Consider the following 10,777-nt stretch of genomic DNA (forward strand, 5'->3'; position numbering starts at 1 on the left):
TAGACGGAAGAGGCTTCAGGGCCACCTCGGAATGGTCCAAGCATCGGACGCGCTTGGGGCGACTGCCAGTGCCAACCCCTTATCCCGCGATGCGTCCGATACACAGATGGTTCCAAGGCGGCCGAGGAGCCTCACCGCATAGCAATCGGGGGTGCGAGGCGAGGGATGGGGCGGGAAGGCCCCAACGGCTAGACGGAAGAGGCTTCAGGGCCGCCTAGGAATGGTCCAAGCATCGGACACGCTTGGGGCGACTACCAGTGACAGCCCCCTATCCCGCGATGCGTCCGATACGAAGATGGTTCCAAGGCGGCCGAGGAGCCTCACCGCATAGCAATCGGGGTGCGAGGTGGGGGATGCGGCGAGATGGCCCCAACGGCTAGACGGAAGAGGCCACAGGGCCGCGTGGGAATAGTCCAAGCATCGGACGCGCTTGGGGCGACTACCAGTGACAACCCCTTATCCCGCGATGCGTCCGATACGAAGATAGTTCCAAGGCGGCCGAGGAGCCTCACCGCATAGCAATCGGGGTGCGAGGTGGGGGATGCGGCGAGATGGCCCCAACGGCTAGACGGAAGAGGCTGCAGGGCCGCCTCGGAATAGTCCAAGCATCGGACGCGCTTGGGGCCACTACCAGTGACAACCCCTTATCCCGCGATGCGTCCGATACGAAGATAGTTCCAAGGCGGCCGAAGAGCCTCACCGCATAGCAATCGGGGTGCGAGGTGGGGGATGCGGCGAGATGGCCCCAACGGCTAGACGGAAGAGGCCACAGGGCCGCCTCGGAATAGTCCAAGCATCGGACGCGCTTGGGGCGACTACCAGTGACAACCCCTTATCCCGCGATGCGTCCGATACGAAGATAGTTCCCAGGCGGCCGAGGAGCCTCACCGCATAGCAATCGGGGTGCGAGGCGAGGGATGCGGCGAGATGGCCCCAAAGGCTAGACGGAAGAGGCTGCAGGGCTGCCTCGGAATAGTCCAAGCATCGGACGCGCTTGGGGCGACTACCACTGCCAACCCCTTATCCCGCGATGCGTCCGATACACAGATAGTTCCGAGGCGGCCGAGGAGGTGGGGGATGCGGCGAGATGGCCCCAACGGCTAGACGGAAGAGGCTGCAGGGCCGCCTCGGAATAGTCCAAGCATCGGACGCGCTTGGGGCGACTACCAGTGACAACCCCTTATCCCGCGATGCGTCCGATACACAGATAGTTCCGAGGCGGCCAAGGAGCCTCACCGCATAGCAATCGTGGTGCGAGGTGGGGGATGCGGCGAGATGGCCCCAACGGCTAGACGGAAGAGGCTGCAGGGCCGCCTCGGAATGGTCCAAGCATCGGATGCGCTTGGGGCGACTACCACTGCCAACCCCTTATCCCGCGATGCGTCCGATACACAGATAGTTCCAAGGCGGCCGAGGAGCCTCACAGCATAGCAATCAGGGTGCGAGGCGAGGGATGCGGCGAGAAAGCCCCAACGGCTAGAGGGAAGAGGCTTCAGGTCCGCCTCGGAATGGTCCAAGCATCGGACGCGCTTGGGGCGACTACCAGTGACAACCCCTTATCCCGCGACGCGTCCGATACACAGATAGTTCCAAGGCGGCCGAGGAGCCTCACCGCATAGCAATCGGGGTGCGAGGCGAGGGATGCGGCGAGAAGGACCCAACGGCTACACGGAAGAGGCTTCGGGGCCGCCTCGGAATGGTCCAAGCATCGGACGCGCTTGGGGCGACTACCAGTGACAACCCCTTATCCCGCGACGCGTCCGATACACAGATAGTTCCGAGGCGGCCGAGGAGCCTCACCGCATAGCAATCGGGGTGCGAGGCGAGGGATGCGGCGAGAAGGACCCAACGGCTAGACGGAAGAGGCTTCGGGGCCGCCTCGGAATGGTCCAAGCATCGGACGCGCTTGGGGCGACTACCAGTGACAACCCCTTATCCCGCGACGCGTCCGATACACAGATAGTTCCAAGGCGGCCGAGGAGCCTCACCGCATAGCAATCGGGGTGCGAGGCGAGGGATGCGGCGAGAAGGACCCAACGGCTAGACGGAAGAGGCTTCGGGTCCGCCTCGGAATGGTCCAAGCATCGGACGCGCTTGGGGCGACTACCAGTGACAACCCCTTATCCCGCGACGCGTCCGATACACAGATAGTTCCAAGGCGGCCGAGGAGCCTCACCGCATAGCAATCGGGGTGCGAGGCGAGGGATGCGGCGAGAAGGACCCAACGGCTAGACGGAAGAGGCTTCGGGTCCGCCTCGGAATGGTCCAAGCATCGGACGCGCTTGGGGCGACTACCAGTGACAACCCCTTATCCCGCGACGCGTCCGATACACAGATAGTTCCAAGGCGGCCGAGGAGCCTCACCGCATAGCAATCGGGGTGCGAGGCGAGGGATGCGGCGAGAAGGACCCAACGGCTAGACGGAAGAGGCTTCGGGTCCGCCTCGGAATGGTCCAAGCATCGGACGCGCTTGGGGCGACTACCAGTGACAACCCCTTATCCCGCGACGCGTCCGATACACAGATAGTTCCGAGGCGGCCGAGGAGCCTCACCGCATAGCAATCGGGGTGCGAGGCGAAGGATGCGGCGAGAAGGACCCAACGGCTAGACGGAAGAGGCTTCGGGTCCGCCTCGGAATGGTCCAAGCATCGGACGCGCTTGGGGCGACTACCAGTGACAACCCCTTATCCCGCGACGCGTCCGATACACAGATAGTTCCAAGGCGGCCGAGGAGCCTCACCGCATAGCAATCGGGGTGCGAGGCGAGGGATGCGGCAAGAAGGACCCAACGGCTAGACGGAAGAGGCTTCAGGGCCGCCTCGGAATGGTCCAAGCATCGAACGCGCTTGGGGCGACTACCAGTGACAACCCCTTATCCCGCGACGCGTCCGATACACAGATAGTTCCGAGGCGGCCGAGGAGCCTCACCGCATAGCAATCGGGGTGCGAGGCGAGGGATGCGGCGAGAAGGACCCAACGGCTAGACGGAAGAGGCTTCAGGGCCGCCTCGGAATGGTCCAAGCATCGGACGCGCTTGGGGCGACTACCAGTGACAACCCCTTATCCCGCGACGCGTCCGATACACAGATAGTTCCGAGGCGGCCGAGGAGCCTCACCGCATAGCAATCGGGGTGCGAGGCGAGGGATGCGGCGAGAAGGACCCAACGGCTAGACGGAAGAGGCTTCAGGGCCGCCTCGGAATGGTCCAAGCATCGGACGCGCTTGGGGCGACTACCAATGACAACCCCTTATCCCGCGACGCGTCCGATACACAGATAGTTCCGAGGCGGCCGAGGAGCCTCACCGCATAGCAATCGGGGTGCGAGGCGAGGGATGCGGCGAGAAGGACCCAACGGCTAGACGGAAGAGGCTTCAGGGCCGCCTCGGAATGGTCCAAGCATCGGACGCGCTTGGGGCGACTACCAGTGACAACCCCTTATCCCGCGACGCGTCCGATACACAGATAGTTCCGAGGCGGCCGAGGAGCCTCACCGCATAGCAATCGGGGTGCGAGGCGAGGGATGCGGCGAGAAGGACCCAACGGCTAGACGGAAGAGGCTTCAGGGCCGCCTCGGAATGGTCCAAGCATCGGACGCGCTTGGGGCGACTACCGTTGCCAACCCCTTATCCCGCGATGCGTCTGATACACAGATAGTTCCGAGGCGGCCGAGGAGCCTCACCGCATAGCAATCGGGTTGCGAGGCAGATTATTGGGAAGGGAACCCCCTGGGATGCGGCTCAAGCAGTGCCCAAAGGGACTGGAATGCGGAATCACATCGAGAGACCCAAATGCTATACGAGGGCTCAAATCGAATTATCGATTTGGCCACGACATGGACGCATCGGAACGACTACCTTTGCCGAACCACTCGCAATTGCATCCATACCGAAACCAATAGACATTTCCGTTAGAGCCCTCGCATAGCATTCGGGAATCTCGCATGCCCCTCTAAATCGACCAATGCTGGCGCTCAATGAAAATCCGAGCGCTACCACCGTTCGAGCGCCAGCATTGGTCGAGTTAGAGGGGCACGGGGGAGAATGCTCCAGTCAACACCTCCCCTATATAAGTTATTTGTCCGATTCTCGCACAACCGTAGTCTGCCTCGTCGAATCAAACAACGGTCCCAGATTCCGACTTCCGTTCCGTAGAGACCCAAAAGCTAGATGGAGGCTCGCAAGAAAGAGAGTCGGCGCATAGCAATCGGGTTTCTCGAACGTTTAGGGACCGAGCTCACTTGCGGATAGGGCAAAATCCGCCAAGCAACCCAAAAGCTAGACGGGGGCTCGAATCGAATCGCCTAGGCGGCCACAACAACGACGTGTTGGATCGACTACCAGTGCCAAACCATTCAGCAAGACTAGTCTGTGTCGAGGCCGGATAGAGATTCTCAGAGAGCGCCCGCATAGCATTTAGGAGACCTGCCGCGTCCCTCACACTCGACAAATGGTGGTGCACGTTTATAAATCCGAGCGATCCCAACCCTTTCAAGCACCAACATCGGTCGAGATAGAGGGGCACGGAGGGGGCTGCGTGAGACAACACAGTCCCCTATATAAGTTATTTGTCCGATTCTCACACATCCGAAGAATGGTCATCAAATCGGACAACAGCCCAAACTTCCGACTTCCGTCCCAGAAAGCCCAAGAGCTATCTAAAACGTTCATGGCCGGAACTCGATCGCGGCTATACCAGTCCGCCAAGCAACCCAAAAGCTAGACTGGAGCTCTAGTCGAATCACCTCTGTGGCCATTGCAAGGACGTGTTGGAGCGACTACCATTGCCGAACCATTCCGCAGGTCGAGTCCATACCAAGGCCGCATAGAGATTCACGATGAGCTCCTGCATAGCAATCAGGAGACTTGCCGTGTCCATCACAATCGATAAATCCTGGTGCAAGATTTTTGCATCCGAGCGCTCCAACCAGTCGAGCACCAGCATCAATCGACATAAACGGGCACGGGGGGAGGATGCTCGAGAACACTACCTCCCCTATATAAGTTATTTGTCCGATTCTCAAGCAGCCGAAGTCTGGTCATCGAATCGGGTCAAAGACCACAACTTCCGACTTTACCCACAATGCAAGTCATCGAATCGAACATCGGCCCCCGAGTCGGACTCCATGCGTATGTCAGGTCATCGGACCCAAATTCCGCCTTCCTGCGCATGGCGGGCCATCAATATCAACTCGGTCATCGGACCCAAACTCCGCCTTTTTGCGTATGGCACGCCTTCAAATCGGTCATCGGACCCAAATTCCGCCTTCCTGTGCATGGCGGGCCATCAACATCAACTCGGTCATCGGACCCAAATTCCGCCTTTCTGCGCATGGCACGCCATCAACTCGGTCATCGGACCCAAATTCCGCCTTCCTGCGCATGGCAGGTCATCGGACACAAATTCAGACCTCGCCAATATGCCTACGTATCGAATCGGTCATCGGACCCAACTTCCGACTTCATCCATACTGTAGGGTCTTTGAGGTTGGCGCGGTGCGCTCAACCCAGGGAGTCGACCCATCGAAGCATACACCTCCCCTATATAAGCTATTTGTCCGATTCCCACACCTGTGTAGTTTGCACCTCTGACCAGGACATCGACCCCAACTTCCGAACTCGACTGCAACGACGGCACCAGCGCCTTGGTGCGCACCTTGCGACGCACAGTCCCAACATTCGCCTTCCTGCACATGGCAGGTCATCGGACCCAAATTCCGACCTCGCGAGTATGCCTACATATCGAATCGGTCATCGGACCCAACTTCCGACTTCATCCATACCGTAGGGTCTTTGAGGTTGGCGCGGTGCGCTCAACCCGGGGAGTCGACCCAACGAAGCATACACCTCCCCTATATAAGCTATTTGTCCGATTCCCACACCTGTGTAGTTTGCACCTCCGATCAAGACATCGACCCCAACTTCCGAACTCGCCTCCAACGACCGAACCAGCGCCTTGGTGCGCACCTTGCAACGCACAGTGCCAACATTCGCCTTCCTGCACGTGGCAGGTCATCGGACCCAAATTCCGACCTCGCGAGTATGCCTACATATCGAATCGGTCATCGGACCCAACTTCCGACTTCATCCATACCGTAGGGTCTTTGAGGTTGGCGCGGTGCGCTCAACCCGGGGAGTCGACCCAACGAAGCATACACCTCCCCTATATAAGCTATTTGTCCGATTCCCACACCTGTGTAGCTTGCACCTCCGATCAGGACATCGACCCCAACTTCCGAACTCGACTAAAAAGACCGCACCAGCGCCTTGGTGTGCACCTTGCAACGCACAGTGTCAACATTCGCCTTCCTGCACATGGCAGGTCATCGGACCCAAATTCCGACCTCATGAGCATACCTACTAATCGAATCGGTCATCGGACCCAACTTCCGACTTCATCCATACCGTAGGGTCTTTGAGGTTGGCGCGGTGCGCTCAACCTGGGGAGTCGACCCATCGAAGCATACACCTCCCCTATATAAGCTATTTGTCCGATTCCGACACCTGTGTAGTTTGCACCTCCGCTCAGGACATCGACCCCAACTTCCGAACTCGCCTGCAACGACCGAACCAGCGCCTTGGTGCGCACCAAAAGTGCGCACTTTTGGAGGGCACTTTTGTGCGCTCCAAAGGTGCGCACTTTTGGAGGGCACTTTTTGGAGGGCACTTTTCTGCGCTCCAAAGGTGCGCACTTTTGGAGGGCACTTTTTGGAGGGCACTTTTCTGCGCTCCAAAGGTGCGCACTTTTGGAGGGCACTTTTTGGAGGGCACTTTTCTGCGCTCCAAAGGTGCGCACTTTTGGAGGGCACTTTTTGGAGGGCACTTTTCTGCGCTCCAAAGGTGCGCACTTTTGGAGGGCACTTTTTGGAGGGCACTTTTCTGCGCTCCAAAGGTGCGCACTTTTGGAGGGCACTTTTTGGAGGGCACTTTTCTGCGCTCCAAAGGTGCGCACTTTTGGAGGGCACTTTTTGGAGGGCACTTTTCTGCGCTCCAAAGGTGCGCACTTTTGGAGGGCACTTTTGTGCACTCCAAAGGTGCGCACTTTTGGAGGGCACTTTTCCTGTGCTCCAAAGGTGCACACCTAGGTGAGCACCTTCGACCACACCTTGTAGCACACCAAACTCTGACTTTCGACTTCATCCGCAATGCAGGGTCTTTGAGGTTGGCGCAATGCGCACAACCAGGGGAGTCGACCCATCAAACCCAACACCTCCCCTATATAAGCTATTTGTCTGATTCTCATACATGCGTAGCCTGCAGGAGCAATTAGGACATCGACCCCAACTTTCGGCTTCTAAACGAAAACAAGGTCTTTGAGGTTGGTGTAATGCGAACAACTAGGGGAGTCAACCCATCAAACCCAACACCTCCCCTATATAAGCTATTTGTCTGATTCTCATACATGTGTAGTCTACAGGAGCAATTAGGACATCGACCCCAACTTTTGACTTCTTAACGAAAACAAGGTCTTTGAGGTTGACGTAATGCGCACAACCAGGGGAGTCGACCCATCAAACCCAACACCTCCCCTATATAAGCTATTTGTCCGATTCTCATACATGTGTAGCCTGCAGGAGCCATTAGGACATTGACCCCAACTTTTGACTTCTTAACGAAAACAAGGTCTTTGAGGTTGGCGTAATGCGCACAACCAAGGGAGTTGACCCATCAAACCCAACACCTCCCCTATATAAGCTATTTGTCTGATTCTCATACATGTGTAGCCTGCAACAACGATTAGGACATCCACCCCAACTTCTGAATTCGTCTGCGTTGACCGCACCAAAGGTGCACGCCTTGGTGCTCACCAAAATCCGACTTCCGACTTCTTCTGCTATGCGGGGTCTTTGAGGTTGGCGCAGTGCGCACAACCAGGGGAGTCAACCCACCGAATGCAACACCTCCCCTATATAAGCTATTTGTCTGATTCTCATACATGCGTAGACTGCAGCAATGATTAGGACATCCACCCCAACTTTTGACTTCTTAAACAAGACAGGGTCTTTGAAGTTGGTGCAGTGCACACAACCAGGGGAGTCGACCCATCAAACGCAACACCTCCCCTATATAAAGCTATTTGTCCGATTCTCATACGTGTAGTCTGCAGCAGCGATTAGGACATCGACCCCAACTTCCGAATTCGTTTGCATTGACCGCACCAAAGGTGCACGCCTTGGTGTGCACCCTGGAGTGCACTTTGGTGCTCACCTCGGTGCACACTTTGGTGTGCACCTCGGTGTGCACCAAAGGTGCGCACCTTGGAGCGCACCAAAGGTGTACACTTTGGAGCGCACCACATAGGGTCTTTGAGAGGTTGGCGCAGTGCGCACACCAAGGTGGGTGTTGAGGTGCGTGCCGAGGTGGGTGGGTGCTAGGGTGCGCTCCATGGTGGGTGCCAGGGTGGGTGCGTGCTAGGGTGGATTCCAAAGAGGGTCATAGGGTGGGTGCCAAGGTGGGTTGGTGATATAGTGGGTTCAAAGGTGGGTACTAGGGTGGGTTCCAAGGTGGGTCACAAGTTGGGTGCCAGGATGCGTGGGTGTTAGGTTGGGTGCCAAGGTGGGCTCCTGCGTGGGTGGGTGCTAGGGTGGGTTTCAAGGTGGACGCGAGGGCGGGTGCCAAGGTGGGTAACAAGTTGGGTGTTAGGATGGGTGAGTGCTAGAGTGGGTGCCAAGGTGGGTGGGTGCTAAGGTGGATGCCAAGGTGGTTCACAGGGTGGGTGGGTTCTAGGGTGAGTTCCAAGGTGGGTCACAGGTTCAGTGCTAGGGTGGGTGTCAAGGCGGGTGTCGAGGTGCCTGGGTGCTAGGGTGTGGATGCCAATGTGGGTCATAGGGTGGGTACTAGGGTGGGCTGCAATGTGGGTGCCAAGGTGGGTAACATGCTCGGTGGGTTCTAAATTGGGTGCCAGGGTGGGTGTGCACCCACCTTGCCCGAGGTGGGTGCCAAGGTGCCAGTGTGGGTGGGTGCTAAGGTGGATGCCAAGGTGGGTGAGAAGGTGGGTGATAGGTTGAGTGGTAGGATGGGTGGGTGCCAAGATGGGTCACAGGGTGGGTGCAAGGGTGGGTAGGTGCTAGGGTTGGTGTCAGGGTGGGTGGGTGCTAGGTTGGGTTCCAAGGTGGGTGCGAGGGTGAGTGTCAAGGTGGGTCACAGGTTAGGTGCTAGGATGGGTGAGTGCTAGGGTGCAAAGGTGCCAGGGTGGGTGCTAGGATGGGTCGATGCTAGGGTGAGTGGCAAGGTGGGTCCACAAGTGTCAAGGTGGGTGCCGAGGTGGGTGCCAAGTCGGCGACTGCTATGGTGGATGCCAAGGTGGGTCACGGGGTGGGTGCCAAGTTGCTAGGTTGGGTTCCAAGGTGGGTGCCAACGTGGGTGCTAGGGTGCGTGGGTTAAAGGGTGTGTCACAACGTGGGTGCCAGGATGGGTGCGCACCCACACTGGCCAAGACGGGTGCGGGTGCAAGGTTGGGTTCCAAGCCCGGTCACAGGCTGGGTGCTAGGATGGGTGGGTGCCAAGGTGGGCACCAGGGTGGGTGCACCCACCCTGGCCAAGGTGGGTCACGGGGTGGGTCCTAGGGTGGGTAACGGGGTGGGTACTAAGGTGCGTGCCAAGGTGGGTCATAGGGTGGGTGCCAAGGTGGGCACCAGGGTGGGTGTGCACCAACCCTAGCCAGGGTAGGTCACGGGGTGGTTGTCGGGGTGGGCGTCAAGGAGCCAAGGTGGGTGGCAAGTAGCCAAGTTGCGTGCCAAGGTGGGTGTCGGGGTGGGTGCCAAGGATCCAAGGTGGGTGCCAAGGAACCAAGGTGGGTGTCTGGGTGGGTGCCGAGGTGGGAGCCAGGGTGGGTCCCAAGGTGAGTGCAAAGGTGGGTGCCAGGGTCAAGGTGAGTGCCAATGTGGGTTCCAAGGTGCCAGGGTCAGGGTGAGTGCCAATGTGGGTTCAAAGGTGCTAAGTTGGGTGCGAGGTTGGGTGCGAGGGTGGGTGGGTGCCAAGGTGTGCTAGGTGGAAGCCCGGGTGGGTCGGCATCCCATGGGTGTCGAGTTGGGTGCCTGATGGGTGCTTCTTGTCAAGTTTTAGTCGTCGGGACTCATTTCGAGCCTTAGAGGTCGTTTCTTGTCCGGTTGCCCTGTCTTCGACCTGGGAACCCAATTTTGGTCCTCGGGTCCCATTTTTTTTTGTCTCGCATCCCACTTTTGGCCTGTGGCCTTTTCGGGGTCGATTCTCGTTTTGGGCATCAGAGCATGTTTCTTCTCCTAAAACCCAATATTTGTTTATTAAGTCTCGGAACACATTTTTGTTCTCGTGGACCCATCATGGGTCTTGGAACGCATTTGTGGTCCTTGGGTCCCATTTTGCATCCCGAAACTTGTGTTTTGGTGCTTGATCCCTATTTTGGGTGCCCACCTTGCACCAAGTGCGCACCCGGGGCAAACCGAGCGCCTTGGTGCACCGGGGCAAGATCGAGCGTGCACCCGAGGCGCCCCGAACATGCACCAAGGTGCACTCGGCCCACATGTGAGCGCAGGTCGTTGCGCCCGAGGTGGTGTGTGGGCACCGCGTTGCAGACGGGACACTGCACGCACACGACGCCCCCTCCAGGTGCACGCACGTAGGCCGGGCCGGGTGCACACCCGACGCCCTAGCAAGGTGCGCGCACCCGGGCAGGGCTCACACTTGGCGAACGGGGCGCACTTCGCGAGGGAGGGTGTGCACCTCGACGGGGGTGGGTGGCCGGGGTGGATTCGCACGTGGGTCGCGGTTTGCTAAGTACACACTGCGACAAGCTCATAAC

The sequence above is a fragment of the Cryptomeria japonica genome, unplaced genomic scaffold (assembly GCF_030272615.1).
Source record: "Cryptomeria japonica unplaced genomic scaffold, Sugi_1.0 HiC_scaffold_26, whole genome shotgun sequence".
NCBI classification, from domain to species: Eukaryota; Viridiplantae; Streptophyta; class Pinopsida; order Cupressales; family Cupressaceae; genus Cryptomeria; species Cryptomeria japonica.